A 20,947-nucleotide genomic window follows, 5' to 3' on the forward strand; every position below is an offset into this window, starting at 1 on the left:
AAAGTAGACAACCATGGTTCATCCAGTCTATTTCAAATCATCTTAATTATTGAATTGGCTCTGCTGAAGATCAATCACATAATTGGGGGACTGGTTGGAACACAGTCTGGAATGGATTGTAAGAGTCACCTACCCGTGGTCTACAGCAGTGGTTCACAACCATTATACACTATTTGATCTGTTGAGTTGATATTGCTGCCGAAGGTGCAGACCACTCGTGGATAATTCTATCCTTCAAGATACATTTTTGCCAGAACTAATTTAGAACCAGCTTGAAATAAAGACTGGGAAGTAAAATACTGACTTACACTGATATGGTGCCCCAGTACTACAATGGATTACTATTATGGTAAAAACAACCTGTAGCTGGCATACAAGTTGTGACTTAGAAGGAGAGAGAGAGAGAGAGAGAGAGAGAGAGAGAGAGAGAGAGAGAGAGAGAGAGAGAGAGAGAGAGAACCTCTTCTACCTTACTTGAAACAATGATCTTGTGTAGATGACAATAACATTTGAACGTTCATTTGTAGCAGTGATATTGCCTCCCCACTTGCCTCTGTTGCTACAGGTCAGTGACTCACTGACTCACAGGGAATCGTTTCTCAAGAGCTGGGCCTCTCATCACTCACACAGACAGCTCTGATCACATCAGTCCAGGCCACAATGACTTTGAGAGTGGGATCTGACAGACCAAAGCTGTTGGTCAATATTGTTCTACCACCCAGGGGTGTGAGTCTGGCATCTGTTATAATATAGATTGGTTTGAACAGGTCATTGATTTGAATTCCATTTCAATTATTTAACCAGGACACCCTTGAGACAGCTGCTTTATTTTCAAGAAGGTATTGCCAGGACCATCACCATTATACATTTAATCAAGCAGCAAACCAAAGCAGCAAATCAACAGAAGAAATACCAGAAGCGGTGCTCATAAACATCTTAGATTTGCTTCAGTGCTGTAGTGATCTTTCCTTTAGGTATAGATTGTTAAAAAAAAAAAAAGAAAAATAAATAAATATATCATTTTTCAAACACGTCACTTTAGAATTTCATGCAGTGGAGATGTGCTTTCTAGTTATGAGTCATGGGGTTTTGGCGCAGCTAAAAAGTATTTTTAATCTACTACTAAAAATAAAAAAGAGTGCCCAGTTGCACCACAGTTCGTGTTTATAAAGCTCAGCTCAGAGATTGAAACCCACACAATGCTCTTCATCATCCAGGGCAAAGATAAAGAGCTCATTTAGTTTGACTGTAGCTAAAATGGATTCTGACTAATTGGAAAAGCCCCAAAGCACCACAGTGTAACGGGGGCGGAAATAAAAATCAATGCATAGATTATTTTAAATGGATTAGGCATAGTATATGCTTTGCATGGAAAAGAGAGCTGCTTTAGAAGATGGAGTAGGAGAGAAGATGCATTTTAGATCTTAATCTGACATCACCACTGAGTGTTACTGAGAGGTTAGGTACCTGGAAAATGATATCATACTGTAAAGGTTGTATTTGTTGACTGGGTATGGAATATTCAGGCAGCTATAACTTTATTGTCCAGCCTTTTTGGATATAACCATATCTTATAAAGGCACAGCATCAAATGACTAAACCTTCTTCGAAAGATTACCAACAGTGAAGATTAGCATTGCACTCTGCACCGAAGTCACTGAAGTCTAAGCACTCCTGATAAGCTTAACCATCTCACCTCGTAGCATCACATCAACACATACTGCACAAAACATGGGTCATGCAAGTTAAACATAGCCTGATGGGTTTATTGTATGCATTACAGGGCCAAGCACACAGAAAAGAATAGGTTTTCCTCAATGTGATGTCTTTTCATCTGTATGCACTTGTTTCATTGCTGTCCAGATGCCTGCGGTGTTTGTATGCACCCTGCAGTCAGGTCAGGACACAAGCTTTCTCATCCTCATCAATCCTGTACCTTTCACCACCTTTGATGTATCTTCAGGCAGTCAAATTAGTTCAGATCAATGGGGGGGGGGGGGGGGGGGGGGCAAGGTCTGAACTGTGAAAAATAATAATGGTTTCTGTGCACTCTACTAAGCCTGTCTGCCCTGCATGTAGTGTTTATAATACTGTAAAACAATTGGAGTCTATATACACCTATGCCACCTGGTGGATAATTAACACATTACAGAACCTTGTAAAGTGAACCAATTACACCTCTGACCAGTCCTTTATAATGTATATATTTAATCTATTATTATATAGATTTTTCTGAAGATCGATCTAATAAGATACAACATCTCAATTGCATTAGAAAGCAAATTGAGTCCTTAGAGGACATGTTTGTATACATGTTATATATTTTGCCTCTGCATTTCTGAAGTATTTGGTATTATTTATTCAGTTCCTGCTTACAGGGATAGAGGGATTGATGTCTTGTGTGAGAATTACCAGGGCAGGATGAATGTATTATCCAGTCGGAAATGGTACTTGTATCGGAATTTGACTAGGACTAACTATATTTACTGCTTTACTAAGCATGTTGCATATTTCTTGAAGTGTACTTTCACAACACAGCAGGATTTATGTGCTGGGTGTTTTTGGAGATCTTGTTCAGGACCAGCAAGGGGATTCGGTGTCCGCGGGGCAGGGATAGAAGCCGTGTGTGAGGTATTGATGTTTGTCACATCAGAGACGCAAGGAGGCATGATGAATTATTGGAGGGTTAAGAGCTCATCCACCATTTCCTGGAGTTATCTGTGCCGACGTGAAAATTGCCAACAAGTGGATTGTTTCGCAGAATGAATTCCAATAAAATACTGTGTAACATTGATCTCTTCTGTCATAGCTGGTGTACTGTGTGCACCAGTAAATACGAATAACATTTTGATTTGATTAAGTTCTATTATTAATTTGAAAGCAGCTTCAAATTACATTTTTCTAGTTTTTGGTTTATGGTCCCCTGTCACAAAGACGGCCGGAGTGGGTGGCGTCAGACCAGATGCAGGAAATAAACAGACAGATTTGGGGTTTGGTGAAGCTGAGCGAATGCTTTCGCTCAGCATTTAATAACAGAACAGAAAATAAAAGGTTTGAAACAACAAAACACAGCACACGGCACTTGAGGCCAAAATAAATAGACGAACAAAACGGACTAGACAGACAAACAAACACGGTGAGCAGATAACAATATTTACGTTCTTTTATATTTACTTTACTCCTTCTCTCTCTCTCCCGTTCTCCACTCACCGAACACCCAACCCCGAGTGACAGAAATGTGCATCTATATATACTGTTGTGCTGGGATTCAATTACTAATTAATTACTCAATTGAATCCCAGCACGTGAATTAGTTCTGTGCAACCCCGTGCTCACATATTACATTTAACCAGCATGTGAAGTGATTTGTGCCCTCCTCGTGCCTAAATACAAATCTACCTTTTTAAATCACATGTGAAACACAGACCCGTTTATATCCCGTGTACCAATCTATACACCAACATTAACACACGCACACAACATACAACACATAACACACCAATGCACACAGGGGCGGGGCACATTGCCACATCCCCCTATCTTTTTATGATGTTTGCTATCATTCTTTGTGATTTGTATTGCATTGTGTTGTTGTATTATGGCTTAACTATGATTGACTGTGCTTTCAGAAAATGCTCTTTAGATCTAGTTTCCTGCCTAAGCAAATCATCCAAAATGACTTAATATAAGCACCGATGCCATCTTGTGCATAGCAGTGTATTGCCAGTACATATCACTAGATGGCGCTGGCTCTTACTTCTATATAAAGACACTGGCTGATCGAGCCTGTGTTACACATTGCAATGAGAACCACTTACAATGATTATAACAGCAATCTGACCAAGTATGTTGTGACTAACTTTCAGCAAGCTGAGCATTTAACTGAGAACATAGTTCTTTTAAAAACAGTATTGTGATGTAACACAAGGTAATGTCATTCACCAAGTCTGAAAGTAATTTCCATCTATGCATGGCCATCCATTTCAACAGCGCTGCAGTGTTCTCACGGGAGTATGCACTTGAGCCACTGTGATATTGCATTGCATGTGGATGGAGAGGAAAACTAGTAGGAAGCTAATCTATCAAACCTGTAAGAAATCCTGTGCGACCAATCCATCAACACAAGAGTCTTCCCCACCTCCAAGAACATCACATTACACACAACACGCTTGCTACAGACGTGCCAGTCAAAGAGCGAACCCGAACAATTACAGCTCGTGTTTTCTTCTATTAGTTTCAGATGCTCAAGACAGTCTCCAGGCATTAGGCCAAGTTATCATTAATGTCTAAAAGTGGTTTCAAGCAAAACTATACACAGATGGCTGGCCAAGGAAAAACATGTGTATTAGAATATTTACTATTCTTAAAACAACCACACAAAAACGGCTCCCATTGGAATTATAATACCTTAGCAGAGCCATTTGCAAATCACAGTATTGAGGAAAAACTTAAAAGAAACTAGGACAAGGCACTGATGAAGGCACTAGCTGAAACATTTGTTCATTTGGCTTACAGTAAGGGGTTGATTTGATTAATCTACACCCTGCCGGAATAAGTAACATTTAGAGAACGGTAAAGCACCTAGATTGCACCAATTATTTTAAGGGGGTAATCATGGGATTACCATGGGTAGGTGGTCGATGCCATGCAGAGAGATTCAATGTTGCTGTAATATGTTCTAAAAAAAAAGAAACCGAAAATAACAATTCTTATCCCAGTGTGGTACAGGTTGATCAGATTAACCTTTCACTCCTTAAAAGCTTTGACTTTATATTTTTGACTGAGTTTTTGATTCAGTTATGGAAACTGGTATTGCTATGGTTCTGTACCATGATACAGGAAAGCATTGCCAGTCTCTGCCGGTGAATCATTTTTAAATTCAATTTGCTTTTGTAACTCGATACAGTATGAACATTTACAGAGGCAAGTAAAGCATTATTCTATATCAGTTAAAGACTTGTCAGAATATATGAAGCAAATTAAAAACCAAATTAAGAATAGTTTTTTTCAGTTAGGGACAGTTTTCACTTGCTGTAACTCAAATGCCTTCAGCCTTAATTATGCATAGAAGATATGTTTGGTTATTTATTACTTTGAAGTAAAGTAAATGTTGCATGAAGCAACAACTGTACAATACTATTGAAAATGTTATGACTGCAGTACTGTTCTAGCAATAGCAGCCTCACACCATACCACTGCACCAGTTTAATGGGTGCAACACCATTCGGCACACATTTATTCAGAAGGGATGTCTGATAGAATGGAAGATGGTATTATAAAGTACATCCCCAAGGAACAGAGAATAACTGGATGTAAAAGAGATATCGGAATTGTACAAAATGACAGTTGTAGTTTTTGTATGATGTAACCTTTACAGAACATATGTCAGTGAATCATGTTTGTCTCTTTTAATTCCAGTAATGCATTCTGCAGCATCCCTTGCTCCTGAATGATGGATTTGCAATCGAGTTATCTGAATTTAAATAGAATCACACGTCAATATCTTCAGAGTACGAGTTCACATCCAGTTCTTGAAATGAACAAGGAGAGACATGTCGGGGTGTAATTCAATCTCTCATACTATATATATTTGTAAATCATTTCTATTTATTTAATTGTTTTGTATGCATTGTATTAGTACCGGTGAAGGTTAGGGGGTTGGTAGTTTAATTCCAGCCAGACCAGCTCCTCAAACCTGAAGGCCTGGTCACAGCCTTGACACAGCAAGGCACAGACTACTCAAGGTTCTGGAACACGTCTTGAGGAATGTGGTTCCATTCAGTCATTAATATTTCATGCTATTGATACAGAGACTTCATCCCAAACATAATGCAATCTGGAGATTGTGATGATCATTGAAGATACCTGAAGTCTTTGGTAAAGCTGCCTGGTGCTCTACCCGCTGAGCAACCACTGGGTGTGATTCATAATTCATGAATCAAATGCATTAGCTGCAAACACTGCAGCAGTCTGTAACTCCCCTACCAGAAGCCTGCTTCAGCATCAGTGCATCAGAAACTAGATTAGGAAGAGCTAAGCTTGGTTTGTTGTCTAAGGAAAAAATAATAAATGAACTCATTATAATAACCAGCCTTCTTCTGCCTTCCATTTCAACACATTTCAAATTATCCATAAAGACCCCTTGTTCTTTTAATCCTGTACAATAACATGCTCTGCGTCTCAGTTTGTTCTAGCAGTTCATTGATTTGCTTCCCCTGCACTCCCTCTCTCTCTCTCTCTCTCTCTCTCTCTCTCTCTCTCTCTCTCTCTCTCTCTCTCTCTCTCTCTCTCTCTCTCTCTCTCCTGAAATTGCAAAGATCAGCAATCCTCATTGCGGCCACTTAAAAAGAAGACGGAGAGAGAGAAAAAAACATAGAAGAGGGGAGGGCAGATCTAGTGTAGAAGCGGGATGCACCATAAAAACAGCCCCTCCCAATTAAAACCAAGGACTTTTATTATTGAGCAGGAGCTCAGCCAATGATTTTGAGCTTGCAGAGCTGGGGAATACAGCAGCAGAACAGCAGAGGGGCTAGTGGGAAAGAAAAACTGCAGTATATATATTTTTTATTTTACTGATCTAATCAATTTAACACCTCAGTTTCAGGGAACAAGCTTGTATGAGTGAGAGCATCTTAAGGGTGAAATCATAACTGCAGGACTGACTGGTTTGTAGGGCAGAATTATTTTTCTTTAGCACAGCAAAAAAAAGTATTTTGAAGCATCCAGACAATATTATTTTTCTTTCTTCAAGACTCAAAGTATCCTGAAGAGACCACAGAAGTTTCTCCCTTCGGAAGAAGGCTTTGAACACGGTAAGGATTTACAGTAGGGCTGTTTTGAGGAAATACATTTTTATTTTCTACCTGGTATTCTGGAGGGGGGGGGGGGTGGCATGTGGTAGATGTGGGAGCAGTTTGGGACAGGAGATAGTGAAAGTGAAGCGATAGTGAAACTTCAAATAGCAGTTCACTTTTGTGGCATTTATGTTCATTGGAAGCACACTACATAAACGCAAGGCAAAATATCTCAGCAGGTCAGAATTAGCCAGACATGGCTCCAATCCAAATTTGCTTAAAGGGTATAGACAAAAACAGGAAACTGGGAAAATCTGAAGGTCATAGCCCTTTATTCAATTGTAGAGTCCAGCAGCCTGGAAGATACCATAAATGAGTAATATAATTCAAGGGAAGAAGCATGATATAATAATGGAAATTGAAATACCTGTAATTGAAAAACTTTTACTGATTAAAAATCTGGTATCTGACCCACCTGATTAAAACTAAAGCCTGGGACACAAGGTAACATAGATTTAAAACTATGCATGTCCCTTGTAGGTTTGAGGGATACTGACAGGGTACAGTCTGGGACCCTTTAAAAAGGAGCAGGCAGGTTTTGTGAGGGTCTATCTGTACTCTGATGCAGTGACCTTGACATCAAGTGGGATGCTAGTGGTCGTTGAGAATGGTGAGGCATGCTATGGAATGCTGAGATGAATAGGAAAGCATCTCCCTTTAGGAACAGGGATTGGTTTGAGCTAAGCTCTCAGGAGCATTCAGATACTGTGCAAACTAAGCAAAACGCAGTAGAGTGAAGTAGCGCTATTAGTTTTAGAAGTCTATCTTTTATATATCATGTTAGCATTGTATAAAGATATCTGGGTTATTGTGGTGTTTGTAAGAGCTGGAAATGGGTGTCTGTTACTCCAAGGGCAGTAAAGAAGCCAAATCATTCAGAGGTCATCAACACATGTCTATATGTGGTAGAGGGTCTGTCAATACTACTATATAATACCGATATAAACATTGTAGTCTACCTCTCTTTTGGAAAGTGTGGTTAATGTCTGACAATACTAGATTATACTACAGTGTTATTTTCTATTCATACTTCTTTTTTTGATATGTCCCTCCCTTGTGGAAATTTCAATTGAACGTAGAACGTTTTCAGGGTTGTTTGCCAGTCTGGGTGATCTGGAAACTGGATTACTGAGAGTAGCCAGTCCCCACACTGCAGATTATCTCTCTCTCTCCCAGTCTGGACTGGGCTGTATAGTGCTGGGATGGAAGACAGGCACGGAGGGCGTACTCAGGTTGTGAGCGGCATTTCCAATCTTTGAGCCTTCAAGCCCAATGAGTAGTAACAGAAGAGAGTAAAACACCTAGGAAACCAAAATGCAATTAATTGCTCGCTATGGCCAGTTGAAGGGGCTTAACCCTATGTTGTATTGTCTCCAGCAGTATACAGTACATTCCCACAGTCAGACCCCCACATGTATATGAATACATCTGTGTGTGCAGGGGGTTGGACTTAAGGTGTGATTTATCTCCTGTAGGGCACAAATGGATACGAATGCCAGTTTCATTGGAATTGCATATTATTTTTACAGATTCCTAATAAATTCAAGTGTAAAACCATAGAAACGGAAGCTATCACATTGGAATTCACAGGGATTTGCTGACATTTTAAAGTGCACATTTTTTTAATTACATTTTTTTATTATGTATTATTATGATGCTGGGTATTAACAGAAAGTACTTAAATATAATGTTCTATCTCAAGCACTGTATTCAAACGCTAAACAGGCAATGTCCATGTTTGTATCAAAAGTATTACTAGATATTTGTATTCAGAAATATAACAGACAAAAGCAAAACATCTGTGCTGAGCACATTTCACTGTACTTCCCTCTCCTTTTGGGTGTTGGGGAGCCTGGTTCAATTGAATTGAATTACATTTAATTTAAGTGCACATATCATGCATTCTTTTCCATCTGTTTAAAGATTGAAGTGTTATTCAAATCTATTGAATGGCTTTTTGAATATCACAATTCCATGTTAGTCCCATTAGAAACTAGAACTGGAAAAAAAATGGAATAAAGAAATCCGGTATATCCACATATTGATCAGTTACGATTATGATTATGAAATGCATTATTAATTCATGCTTTTGCCCAGGCTGTAGGGCTACTCAAACTGGATAAATGACTATGACCTTCAAATGATCTGAGCTCACAGGAGCATGGGAATGCCATTGTGTTTAGGGTCTGTTAGTAGATTTGTGCCCAGATTTCATTTCAATGTAAAGTGAAATGTTGTGAAATACATTCTGAAGGATAAGATGAATTTATTTTAATTTTCTCAATATTAGAATCAGTTATAAAAAAGAAGGCACCTTGTCTAAATGGACAGTTTATTTACTGTGAATTATTGCATAGCAATGTATGACTAACATAAACAGAAAATATATTACAAGCAGCATTGTCCTACTGTATAATATAATCTAGTTAAGGTTTTGTAGTGTAATCCTTTGCATTAAAAACAGGTGTATCACATTTTCTATACACAGACAATGACTGTCCATATTAAAAAGGTCTAATGCATCATTTTGTTAAAAAGATATAGGAGATGCATTGGTAAGTGTCTATACCTCTTGGGGGGGTGGGGGGGGATTTGATTGCCTCCTCTGCTAACTGCCGCACTGTCGATATGTATGCACAGTATCGCCACAGAAACAAAGCCTTTTTAAAATAATAAAAGGTCTGATTGAGAGTTCAGTTCCTCTGGGGAAAGTATGTGAAAACCAAAATACTCCGGCGCTGTGCAGCTGAAAGAATAAATTGTCCTTTCAAACCGGGAAAGGTTGTATGCTAATAAGCATATTCCAGGTAGTTCTGAGAAAAAATGACCAGGGGATTTGAATGGCATCAAATAAGCGTGTCATGGCTTTAACCTTACCGAAAGGTTTGACAAATACCAATGGAACACCATTTTAATACCAATGCACCACCCTAGAGAAGTCCTTGCAGAGTCTTTAGCAGTACCGGTAATGACAGCACAATGATTTTGAAATTTCTGCCAATAGTTTATATCATTGTAGCTGCCCTTGTTCTTCAATTGCCCAATAGGTCAAGGTTTTTGCTGCGATGCAAACAAAAAAAAACATAACTTGAACTGGGGTTGCGTGGGAGCAGTTCTTTTGATGTTTGACATTTATGTTTTCTTTTTTTATTTTTTTATTTACTGGTTAACACTTTAATTTAGAATCCTTATACATGGTTATAAACATGTTATGAACATGTTATTAATTGTGCTATAAGCAGTTGTAGATTATGAATAGAAATGATATAAAACAAGATTCATATAAATAACTACTAATAACGGATCCTCTAACTGAAATTTTAACATTTACTCTGGATTTTAACAATTTACTGTGGGATTTTTGGACCCTGCAAATTCCATTTCTAAAACACCCCTGTAGTGGTTCTGATTAGCTAGTCCAGTGAACTGCTTCGCTTTGGACTCAACCACTCTTGAGCCTAGGCAGGTTGGGAGAGACATGTCAGTCTTTTTCAAAGTCTAAATATTTTACAAAGCTGCCTCCATTCTTAGACTCTTCTAGCGCATCACAGCGGTGGGTGGTAGGATAACTGCATGGCATTATTAATTTACTTCAAGTGCATGACGGTTCTTTCTGAAGGAAACCCTTTGTAATATGTTGCTGGTTGTGTTATAGTCCCAACGTTTGAAAGCAGCTCAAAGCCAGGTAAAGGCAGATTTAGAGAAAAAAAGATAATAACTCAATATGGGAGAAACAGAACCCAGAACCACTCAAATGGATATCAAACATCAACAATAGTACAAATGGAATGACAACAAGCAATTGAAATGATATTTAAAGCTACTTATTCTTCAAATATCCAGAATATCTACTGTGGATAGTGTCAAGTATCCCTTTAATAATGCTGTTTTCAAAGCTGTGATTTGTTTAGGAGAAGCAGTCATAATGTCCTGTACTTCCATCATTTCATTGACACACAGTCATAATCAAGAGAACCTGACTCAGCTGGGGTGCGTGTGACTGTCTGTTTGTATTACATAGTTAATGCATTTAATAGAAAACACTTGGTTCATTAAACACTTTAATAACGTGGAATAATCGTATCCAGCCATCTGCAGAGTTTTTACATTATATTTCATTGATCTGTTGAGTTCGTTGATCTGTTGCAAGTAATGGGAACACATTGCTTTAAGGATTTATTATTAGGAGTAAAATATTTAGTTACATTTACTGGAGATGTATTACACTTTTAAAAATTCACTGAAAGAAATGTCGACCATTATGCAAAAAAAGTGGGGGTAAGTGGCTTCCCACTTTCAAACTAACGCTAACAGTATTTACTTTATACAATCCCAGAATGTGAAATGCTATTGCATTTGAGGGATCTAACAATAGAACAATGCGTACAAGCATCACTATTTTTTAGAAACTTTTTCATCTGAGCAATAGATTAAATCACAGCATTACAGCACGCTACCTGCATTATTGTCCTATATGCATACGTTGAGTATGCATTTATATACATGTTCTGCATCTTAACAAGTCTTTATGATTGAGTGCCTATGAATAATTGAGATGCCATTGAAAATGATTTGTTAAGGTTAAATGTCGTGGATATGAGTGATACTGTGAGCAGGGTGCTTGGCCGGTGTTGTGTTCTAGCACCGGGGGACACAGCCTGGCTGAGCTGCCTGTGTGTGAACTCACATGCTGAATCCTATAAGGACACTGCAGCACAGTTGCCAGCCTCTGCTATAAAGCTCTCCTGAGGACTCTGCGTGCAATCAGCCTCTCTATACAGCAGAACTGTGAGATGAGCTTCACTCTCCGCACTGCTTCTGATAGAGGGCAGCAATTCACAAACCAATTACAGGCTTTATATGTTTGCACCGCTGTGGACCGTATCCACAGTAGCTGAACGGAAGGATTTACAGTGCCCGGTAGCTATTAACCTTCCTTTTGAATTGTGCTTGTGCCCAGTTTTACAATGGGTTTATACTGTATACTAATACTGACCTGAAACATTTTCATATTATAGTCAATGCATCAGTATACAGATGCACTATTTGTAATTTATAACAGGGGATGGATATTACCTTTGTTGGTATCTGCTCAGTCCTTGGTGCTAAACTACAGCACTGTACATTAGGTGAATTCCACGGTGTTGCTAATGGGGTTTGGAACAGTGAAATTGATTTGATTTGGATTTACTCTCCGTATTAAAAACACAAAAGATAAATAAGAATTAAACCATTACAAAAGAGACAGATTGAATATATCGTTGCTGACTCTTTTCTGACTGTTGTTTCTCATGCTACTCAAACCAACACAATGTGGATGTTACAAGGATATTCCCAATAATCATTAAGACTCCAGACTATCCTTATACAATTCTACCACAGTAACACTTTTTCAGCACTTTGCTATGCTTTTACTGGCACACTGGTCCTGACATGGTTCTGTGGTACCGTGATGGATTACCAGGTTGTGATAGAGCTGAATTCTTTATGGATTAGACACTATTGAAATATCCATATACTTAAACTAAAAAGAAAAAAAAAAAAACATTCTTCAAAAAGACAAGTAAAACATGAAAGAAAAAGTGCTGCACTAAATTAAAATATTCTGCTCAAACACCACAGGCCTAGGACTAGCACTAATTAACACTAATTAATTAACAAGGCAATACGCTGTGTGTATGCAAAAACACATTCTCACATGCAGCTGTGGTTCTGGCTAAGATACTGCTTAATGTGAACCTGTGCCCATTATTAATTTGCACACAATTTGCTTGAAGAGATAACATGTCTTCTGCTTTTAATAATTCATACTGGACATTAATAAAACTACTGATATGTGAATTGTTCTGATTGACAGCAAAAGCAATCAGTGCAAGTTCTTTCAGAAATATCAAAGAATGAGCAGTAAGTGACTGAAACGTCATGGTTACATGTTTGTGAAGAACAAAAGGTTTTCAGCACCACAATGACAATTTTGCTATGCGAGAGCTCATTTTAAGGCATGTGTTATCACTCATTTTGCACGGGTTGCTGGTGTTTCCAAGGAATCTTAATAATGATGCACTCAGCAGCAGATACAGAGTAGTAAGCAATACATATGGCACCGTAGAAGGGTTTCAGGTCATTTTCCATCAATGTAAACCTGTGCTCCCTGATTTCCTGGCAGTACAGCAGAACAGCATGTTGAGCACATGGGACTGCCTGCCCTGAATCGCAGCCATTCTCAATCACAATGCAGCGCAATCAGCTCTGACCTCAGGCTGGCTCCAGAGTGCTGCATTGAGCTCCATAGTGAATCTAAAGAGGACAGGCTGAGGTTCATCCATCCAAGCTTATACACAGCGTATCGATTCATCCACAGAAAAAAGGCCCTGAGAATATCTATCTCCTGGAGTATCTACACACAAACTGAGCATCACTAAGAGGGATTTCGCTGTGAATGTATTTTATTGTCATGCAGTTTATGCACTTTCATCCAAGGCTTTTATGGATTAACATCATGGCTAAATAAGTATAAGATGAAACAAAAGGCATTTTGTACAGGTGAGGGAATGTATCTACATTCCAGAAATTAGAGGGCACATGGACCATGGGCTTCCAAAGAGAGGTTGTTGCCCACAGTTCCATGGCATTGTGGGCTACATTTTAGCTTCACTGGGGGCGGAGTTGAGAGCAGGTTACGGGATTGGCATGGTTAAAAAAAAAAACGTGATAGTTTAATTAAATCGTGCCAATCATTTCGTTTTTTCCTCAGTGAGCCAATCCCGCAGCCTATGTAAACCTGCCTCTCGTGTCAAATAATGTAGTTTAGAGATATCAAATCATTTCTATAGTAGCATGCCACTTGTATCATTATTTATTTATTAGCAGATGCCTTTATCCAGGGCGACTTACAGTCGTAAACAAATACATTTCAAGAATCACAGTACAAGTAATAATACAATTAAGAGCAAGATAAATACAATGACTTTGGTTCAAGCAAGTACAAGTGTGACAAAATACGATTCAATAATACAGCAGATAACAGTGTCAGTGATATAATTAAATACAAAATACTACAGATTAAATAACACTTGGCAGATTACAGTACTCTAAAGAACAGGATCAAATGCAGTAAAATAGGGGGCAGATAAGCGCAAGTAAAGTGCATCTAAGGAAGGGTGATAAGTGTCCCAGGGGAAAAACAGAGGAGTTCTACAGGTGCTTTCTGAAGAGGTGAGTCTTGAGGAGGCACCAGAATGTGGTCAGGGACTGGGCAGTCCTGACATCTGTAGGAAATCAGAGACTGCCTTCTCACCACCTTTAAATGTGTTGTCCTAAACTGGGTACATACACTTGACATTTTCAATTATAGTACATTTGGTTTGTAACACATGTTATGACTACTTTTATCCGTGTCTGTTTTCAAAGAGATTATAAAGGACTGTATTGTTCGACAGTGTTGCATACATAGACTTCACAAAGGTGTTACGAATCTAATATAAAATGTTCAGTTCAAATAAAGCTAATGTATTAATATTCTGTTCCCAGCTCCTTCTTTCTTTAAAAAGAAAAAAAAAACTTTAAGAAGGTCAATTTTGAAAGTTAAAGGATTCTTAATCTTCTAAGTGCCTGGTTCTGTTTTATTGCCAGTCCTGAGTATCTGTGTAGTCAGGGAGATTTACGAGAGTCGCATTGCTCACAGATCAGTTTTGTGGCAGACAGGGGAGAGAATGGAAGCCTGGGGAGGTCATGGAACAGCATCAGGACACTGTGTTGATTCACAGACAGCCTCTCTGACAAGCCAGCTGGCCCCTGAGGTTCTGTTCAGATAAACAGCAGACCATAACACTAGCATTGAGCATTCTGCTCTGCTAAAATAATGCTGCTGCTTAGCGTTCTGCATGGGACACACTGCTGAGGGAATCTAGTCTGTGTTCTTAGAACTGTTCTTAGAACTGTCTGTCTCTGATGGAACTGATACTATACCAGTTTTAATAGTTTACTGTTTGATTGAAATATAGTAAAAACTATAGTAACTATCTGATCAAAGCTGTTGTCTGTAATTAGGACCATAAAATAAACAATATATGTTTCAATACAAGTGAAACCGGTGCTGGGTAAATGAAGTATATTTGCAACAAAGAGTATCCTCACTCAGGATTTGTTCACCAAGTCAGATCAACGTTTCGGTGCCCTGCACCTTTGTCAGGATTCACAAGACATAGAAATGTGAATGAAAGCAGCCACACACGCTCAATAACTTTGGTGCCTGGTTACATTTGTATTGCAAGCTGCTAATCCAGTGCATGCACTTTGTAAATGTTTCCTTGAAACTGAATGCAGTGTTCTAACCTAGGAGAGGCTCCGGAGGTGGGGGATTGTAAGTGACAAAGTGGCTGACTGTTACATACAAAGTCTTGACATGGTAAGGACATGGGCTTTTAAAAGCAGCTCCAGTGAAAAAACAATTCCTGATGCAGTATTCCAGAAGTATATGGTTAATGATGCGTATCAGAAATTGATCCATTTAAAAGGAGACAAACCCATACATTTACAAAGGTTTGATCAATATCCTTTTGGCATTGTTGGCTCTCAGAGGTGCTTGCAATGCAACATGCATACAGCCAATAGCCCTGAGCGCAGATGGACAGCTTGTAATGGTTTTCAATCTCATTTTCCACTTGCTGTTTCTGAGGGCACTTAAAGTATTGCAATCTCATTACTGGTGCTGGAACGGATGCAAGTTTTTAAAGGGAGGGTGGGGGGCTACTTTATATAACGTGTCGACCCATGCGGTGTGATCGTCTTCACCAAGGTGCTGTTACAGGGTCTGATGTTTTCTATTTAAAAGAATCAATTTCACTCCAGTGGATTTCCGATAGATGCCGATTTTCATTTCTTACATTAAAAAATGTTCTTTTGTACAGTCCTCTTTGTGTACAGAATATAGTGCATCATTTACCAACCGGACTTAAACAGAGGTGGATAATATTATGCAGGGAGCAAACATTTTGTTTTAGCGACACTATGTGTTTGAGAGGTTTAAAGCTGCAGTTTTTAGAAATTTAAATACTGCTGCAATGGAAACTGCTGGTACAGTACTGAGCTTGGCAAGGCAGGTCTAAACACTTCCATGCTGGTTCAATCTGGTAAATGTCTTGGAGTTATAAAACAGGGCTTGAGATAGTTTTAAACCCCATTTTCTGTCCTCTTATTAGAACTAGCACTATCACCACTGCTCCACCCCCTCTGAAGACCTTTCTTTGCTTGTATTTTATACTTCAATTTGGAATGTGAAAACAGCTCAACGGCAACACTATAGATGAAAAGGTGCTGTTTATTCCTTGGACCTGAGCACTTCATTGGATGCTGTACTGTATTTCAAACTCACTCCAGTGGACTAGATGCAATCAGACCACATGATCTACACCAAATATACCAGGGTGCAACAGTGTTTGCTTTATCCATTGCATAGTATTATAACCATATAAAAAGGGTCCAGTAAGAAATGCATAACCAGTAGAGCTACCAGAAAAAAAAATTGTAATCATGTTACCAAATTATAAACCATTTCTAGGTTTTGATTAGTTATCCGAATTACCCAATATGTGACCCCTTCATTGCAACCAGGGTTTTTTTTTCTACTTCATCAAACTGCAGATAAGCACACTGTCCTCAAACGTCTGCGCTGATTAACTGCCACCAACTTGCCTGAAGACATTTAGTTTAATAAATTGGCGACAACACAAATCTCAGCTCTGGTTAGCTGCTGAGATGTATTCTTGCCTTCAAAGTTCTGCTGGGAGTACCAGTGTACACTTGCCCTTTTAAATTCCGCTTGGGTAACATGAAGACAAGGGTACCTCTCCTGCTCACTGCTGCAATGAAACGTGCATTAATGCAAAGCCCTTGAGAAGCCTAATCATTTTCCGAGAGGACAGCAAACACATTTAATTTTCTACCACCCCAATGACCTAACTGTCATTTACTTCTGAATGAGGAATCTGTGAGTTTAATCTATTAATGTACGTGGATCAGGTTTGAAAATAGCATATGGACTGACAGCCTGCTCTTTTAGAGGACAAAACGATGTAATACAGTATGTCAAGAATAGACATTTACTTAATTTAAATCCAAAAGGATAGTGGTTCACATGTAGTCATATTTGAAGCGATAACATTTTGGCAATATCCTGTTGTGTTATATATACTGTACATTTTTTTGACATATATTTCCTTGACAGCTTCAGAGCCCAGAAACAAAACAAGAAAATAATATGCCTATGCCGCAGATTCATTTTAGCTATGGGCAGCAATAACACTCCTGTTGCATAACAATATGAGCAAATGCAGGTCTTACTGTGAATTTAAACGAGTTATGAAAACTCAAATGAATGTTCTTTTCCTTTAAAAGCCATAGCAGCATTATTTCATAATGCTATTCGGGTATGTACAGCTATGTACAGCTAAAGTTTTGCATCACCCTATAGAATTAATTAATTTTGCTTCATAAAGTCGAGTGAAACCTGCTGAATAATGTTACATATAATTACATAGCGCTTTGTAGTTTTCCATATACTTATAGAAAAACTAATAACAAAATTAAAGATGTGAAATTTCGAAATCTAACATGAAGTAGGTTATGGTATGACTATTATGATTTCAGGTAGACTTTTGCTATATAATTTTGTAGTTTCTTTGATTACATAATATTAAATAAAAGATCCCAATTAGATTTTCACAATGAAACCTCAACACATGAAGGTGAAATCATTGGGAGCTCTTTTGTAAACAGTGCAAGCAAGATTAAATGCACTTTTCATTATCTAAAAAAGCGATTCAGTCTGGACCCAAAACAACCGAATCGCACTGGGTTCCAAAGCAAACTATTCCTGGTAAGATCTGGTAAAACAGCTTGCGGGCTGTACTGAGCAGAAAGCATGGTACATGTCACGTGAATGTAACCAGTGCATCCCACACAACTCCTACATGTCAGGTGCGCTAGGTGAACATGACAGAGGTATTAATATAGCTTTTCAGTGCAGCATATCCGTGGGAGGAGGAGGGGGGTCTAGTGCAGGGTCAGAAAAAAACAGGTCAGACTGTTCCTAATTTTATCCCTGTCTTATTTCCCTGAGGGGTGCTGGTGAGCCGTGCTGTCCACCGTTCAGCTCTGTTTAGCTGTCCCGCAGTCCCGCTGAGAGCTTTCAAGCAGAACATGGTTTTGGTCGGTATTGAATAATGCAGAACCCTCACTCCGAATTCAAGCGGGTTGCAGACTAGCAGTGCTCAGCTAATCCTTGAGTTTGCAAAGAGCAACTTTAAAATAAACTTTAAAAAGTCTGCTATCTTAAAAGCAGCAGGAGCTCAGTGGATTGAGCGCTAGATTGCAGCGTAGAGGCTCGGCGGTTATTCATTTGGAAAACACGCTTGTTATTTCTACATGGTTCTCAATCCTTAACCGTTTGTTGTGGTTTCTTTTAACTCTATGTGGCATGCATAATTGTACGCCAAGGCACTGAAGTGATCTTTTTTTGACTGTTTATATATAGTACGGGTGGTTTTTACATGGGGAATACATACTTATGGAAATAAAACATCACCTATATTTAAATCTGTTTTTATCAGTCATAAAACAAGGAAGTGACTACATGAGGGAATCAATGGTGTTTCATTGGTTATTGTCAAATATCTCACGTTGTAGTCCTTGGTGATCAATTCAGAGAGGGTCAAATGGCCAGAGACCGTTTTTTACAATGGGTTTTCACTTATCCTTCCAACTCTCTTATTAACCCCTTTTTGTAACGCAAGAGCAGCTGAGTAGTACTCGTTCACATGTGTCAGGATGGAGGCTGTCTCTGTGTCTTTGTATCAATACATGCATTGATTAGATAATGCAGGGGTTGCATAACAAAAAGAGCAGCCTCCAAAAGATAAGTTGTGCGGCCAGCTGTGGTCTAACCAGATTTAAAGAGTAATAATAAAACAAATATATCTGGCAGTGCTTGTCCCAGGAGTCTGCATTCAGCCTGGGTCTGACTCACAAGGCAGTCTGAGTCAATAACATTTCTGCAAACCATCCCATTCTAATGTCTCTGGAGAAGCAAAGCTACCACTCCTCGGAATACAGAACTACCCAAGTACATCTACCCTGCTCAACACACTGCTCATTGCTTGCGTGTGTGTGTGCGTGCGTGTGTGCGTGCGTCCGTGTGTGTGTGTGTGACTTGTGACAGCTTTAATTAGGCGAAATTAGGAAGACATATGCATGTCGGGCTGGCTTCTTTCGTGGTCTAATAAAAGCACGAGGGACTGCACAGAATTACCAAGTAGCAATAGGTTGATTGAAATATCGATGGCAAAGCACCATGCGTGCCATCACTATTCACCCCTAAGAAGCAGACTCTCCCTACATTAGTAGCACCTGCATTTACGGCTCCTTTGTCACCCACTGCCTCCCTGCTGAAATTCCAGTTTTCAAGCTACTGTTACGCGCAGGGCTGTATAGTTGCCAAGGGCATTTTCAGTACAGGCTATAACCTCAGTCTCATTTGGCACCTTCATCCTTGTACAATACCATCTGTCACTTGCCCTTACAAGCTAATAATATGAATAGCGTTATTATTCCATTCTCCTGTGCTGTAAAGAGTGCCGCGGGTCTATTAATTCCAAGCTGATACATAAAACTGAACAGCAGAAACCGTTCAATTGGAACTTCTAATTTGGAACTGTCTAGGCAAAAACAAATGGATGTATTGCTGAAAACCGGTAACATTTCCTTTTAACACATTGCTTTTCTGCATTATCTAACTTTTGCATCAGTCGAAGATTAATTCCTTGTTAATGTTCCTCAAATGTGTACTGTCTGCAAAGTAAAACAAGCTTTCTTAAAACATGCTGCAGTTGCCTTAATTATCTTCTCACCTCCCTGTCACAATGAAAATAAATACGCTATTTTGCTCGTATCTAGTCCTGAAATTCACTGAGTTAGTCCAATAAAACAGTATCAAAAACTGAACCTATTTCAGAAAACCCATTTAAAAAAAAACCATTGTTCTTTTAATTATATTTAATTAAGATAGTGAACATTCTCGCTGCAGGGAATTCAAAAAGAATTACTTTTGAACTTAATTGTTTTAAGCTTAAACAATTACCTTAGTAAAATGGAACGATGCAAATACAACATAAAAGTCTATCTGTTACAATAGCTTAATGGAGCAAATTAAATATTCAACAAGCGGGATGAAGCGGAGTATATTAAACCTTGGAGAGATGTCAGCTCATGCTTAAGTGAAAAAAGATAATAATAATAATTAATGTGATAGCTATAAACAAAGAGAAAGAGCTTTTAAAATTATATGCTTGCTGTATTTATAAAATTTGGGATTTGTAATCAGTCAGTGTATTTTTTCCCATCTTTTATCTGCTAACGACAAGATTCTGATTCAACATAATTAAAAGGTTGAACTGATTTGTTGTATCAGTTTCTACTTCTCATCTGATAAAAGGATCTTTCTGGTGCTGAAAGCTAGTGTATCCTAGACTATAATATCTCATCCTATTCTTGATTCAACATCTGATATTCAACTTATGCTAGCTTTGAAAGAAAGAAAGAAAGAAAGAAAGAAAGAAAGAAAGAAAAAGGCCCACAACATTTACAGATCACAAGGCCTTAAAAAAATATACACATACTCAAGCTCCTTGCTCCCTAGGTTAACAGCAATGTGACCTGACTAGGTTAGTGTTCCCTGAAAATAGTACAGAGCAGAGAAGGTTTAAAGATTTAACAATCCATAGAGAACCAAAATCAATACCCGCTATCTAAAACATAGCTGAAAAGGGCTCACGGCAAACTGCTATAGCCACGAATGGAAATGAAATGAAGCTGCTGATTTATTGCTACAAAGATTTGAAAGCAGATTCTGATTTAATATATCGGGGAATGCCTTCTTTCTAGGGCTCCAGTTATCTACTGAGCAAATTATTACAATTTGGCACAGAGTTTTGGACAAGAGGGAGGTAGGGTTTCCATTAGATTCCACTAGATTGTGATCCACAGTGCGGTGGTCCATCAAACTATGTTTAATACGATGTACTACTCCAGAAGCTGTG

General features: G+C 38.6%; 1 protein-coding gene across 4 annotated transcripts in view; it reads left to right on the top strand.

Annotated features, from left to right (window-relative positions):
* Positions 1-6,441: 6,441 nt before the first annotated feature.
* LOC117396989 (synaptotagmin-2-like) overlaps positions 6,442-20,947 on the top strand; it is a 78,503-nt gene continuing 63,997 nt past the window's right edge. For 2 of the 4 annotated variants that reach the window (XM_059004627.1, XM_033995469.3), the window contains exon 1: positions 6,443-6,812. The gene's annotated coding sequence lies outside the window, so the exon portion shown is untranslated. Of the gene's footprint in view, positions 6,813-20,947 lie in introns of all 4 variants that reach the window. The other 2 variants (XM_033995487.3, XM_033995497.3) reach the window with 2 other exon arrangements.

Source organism: Acipenser ruthenus, chromosome 30 (assembly GCF_902713425.1).
Source record: "Acipenser ruthenus chromosome 30, fAciRut3.2 maternal haplotype, whole genome shotgun sequence".
NCBI lineage: Eukaryota > Metazoa > Chordata > Actinopteri > Acipenseriformes > Acipenseridae > Acipenser > Acipenser ruthenus.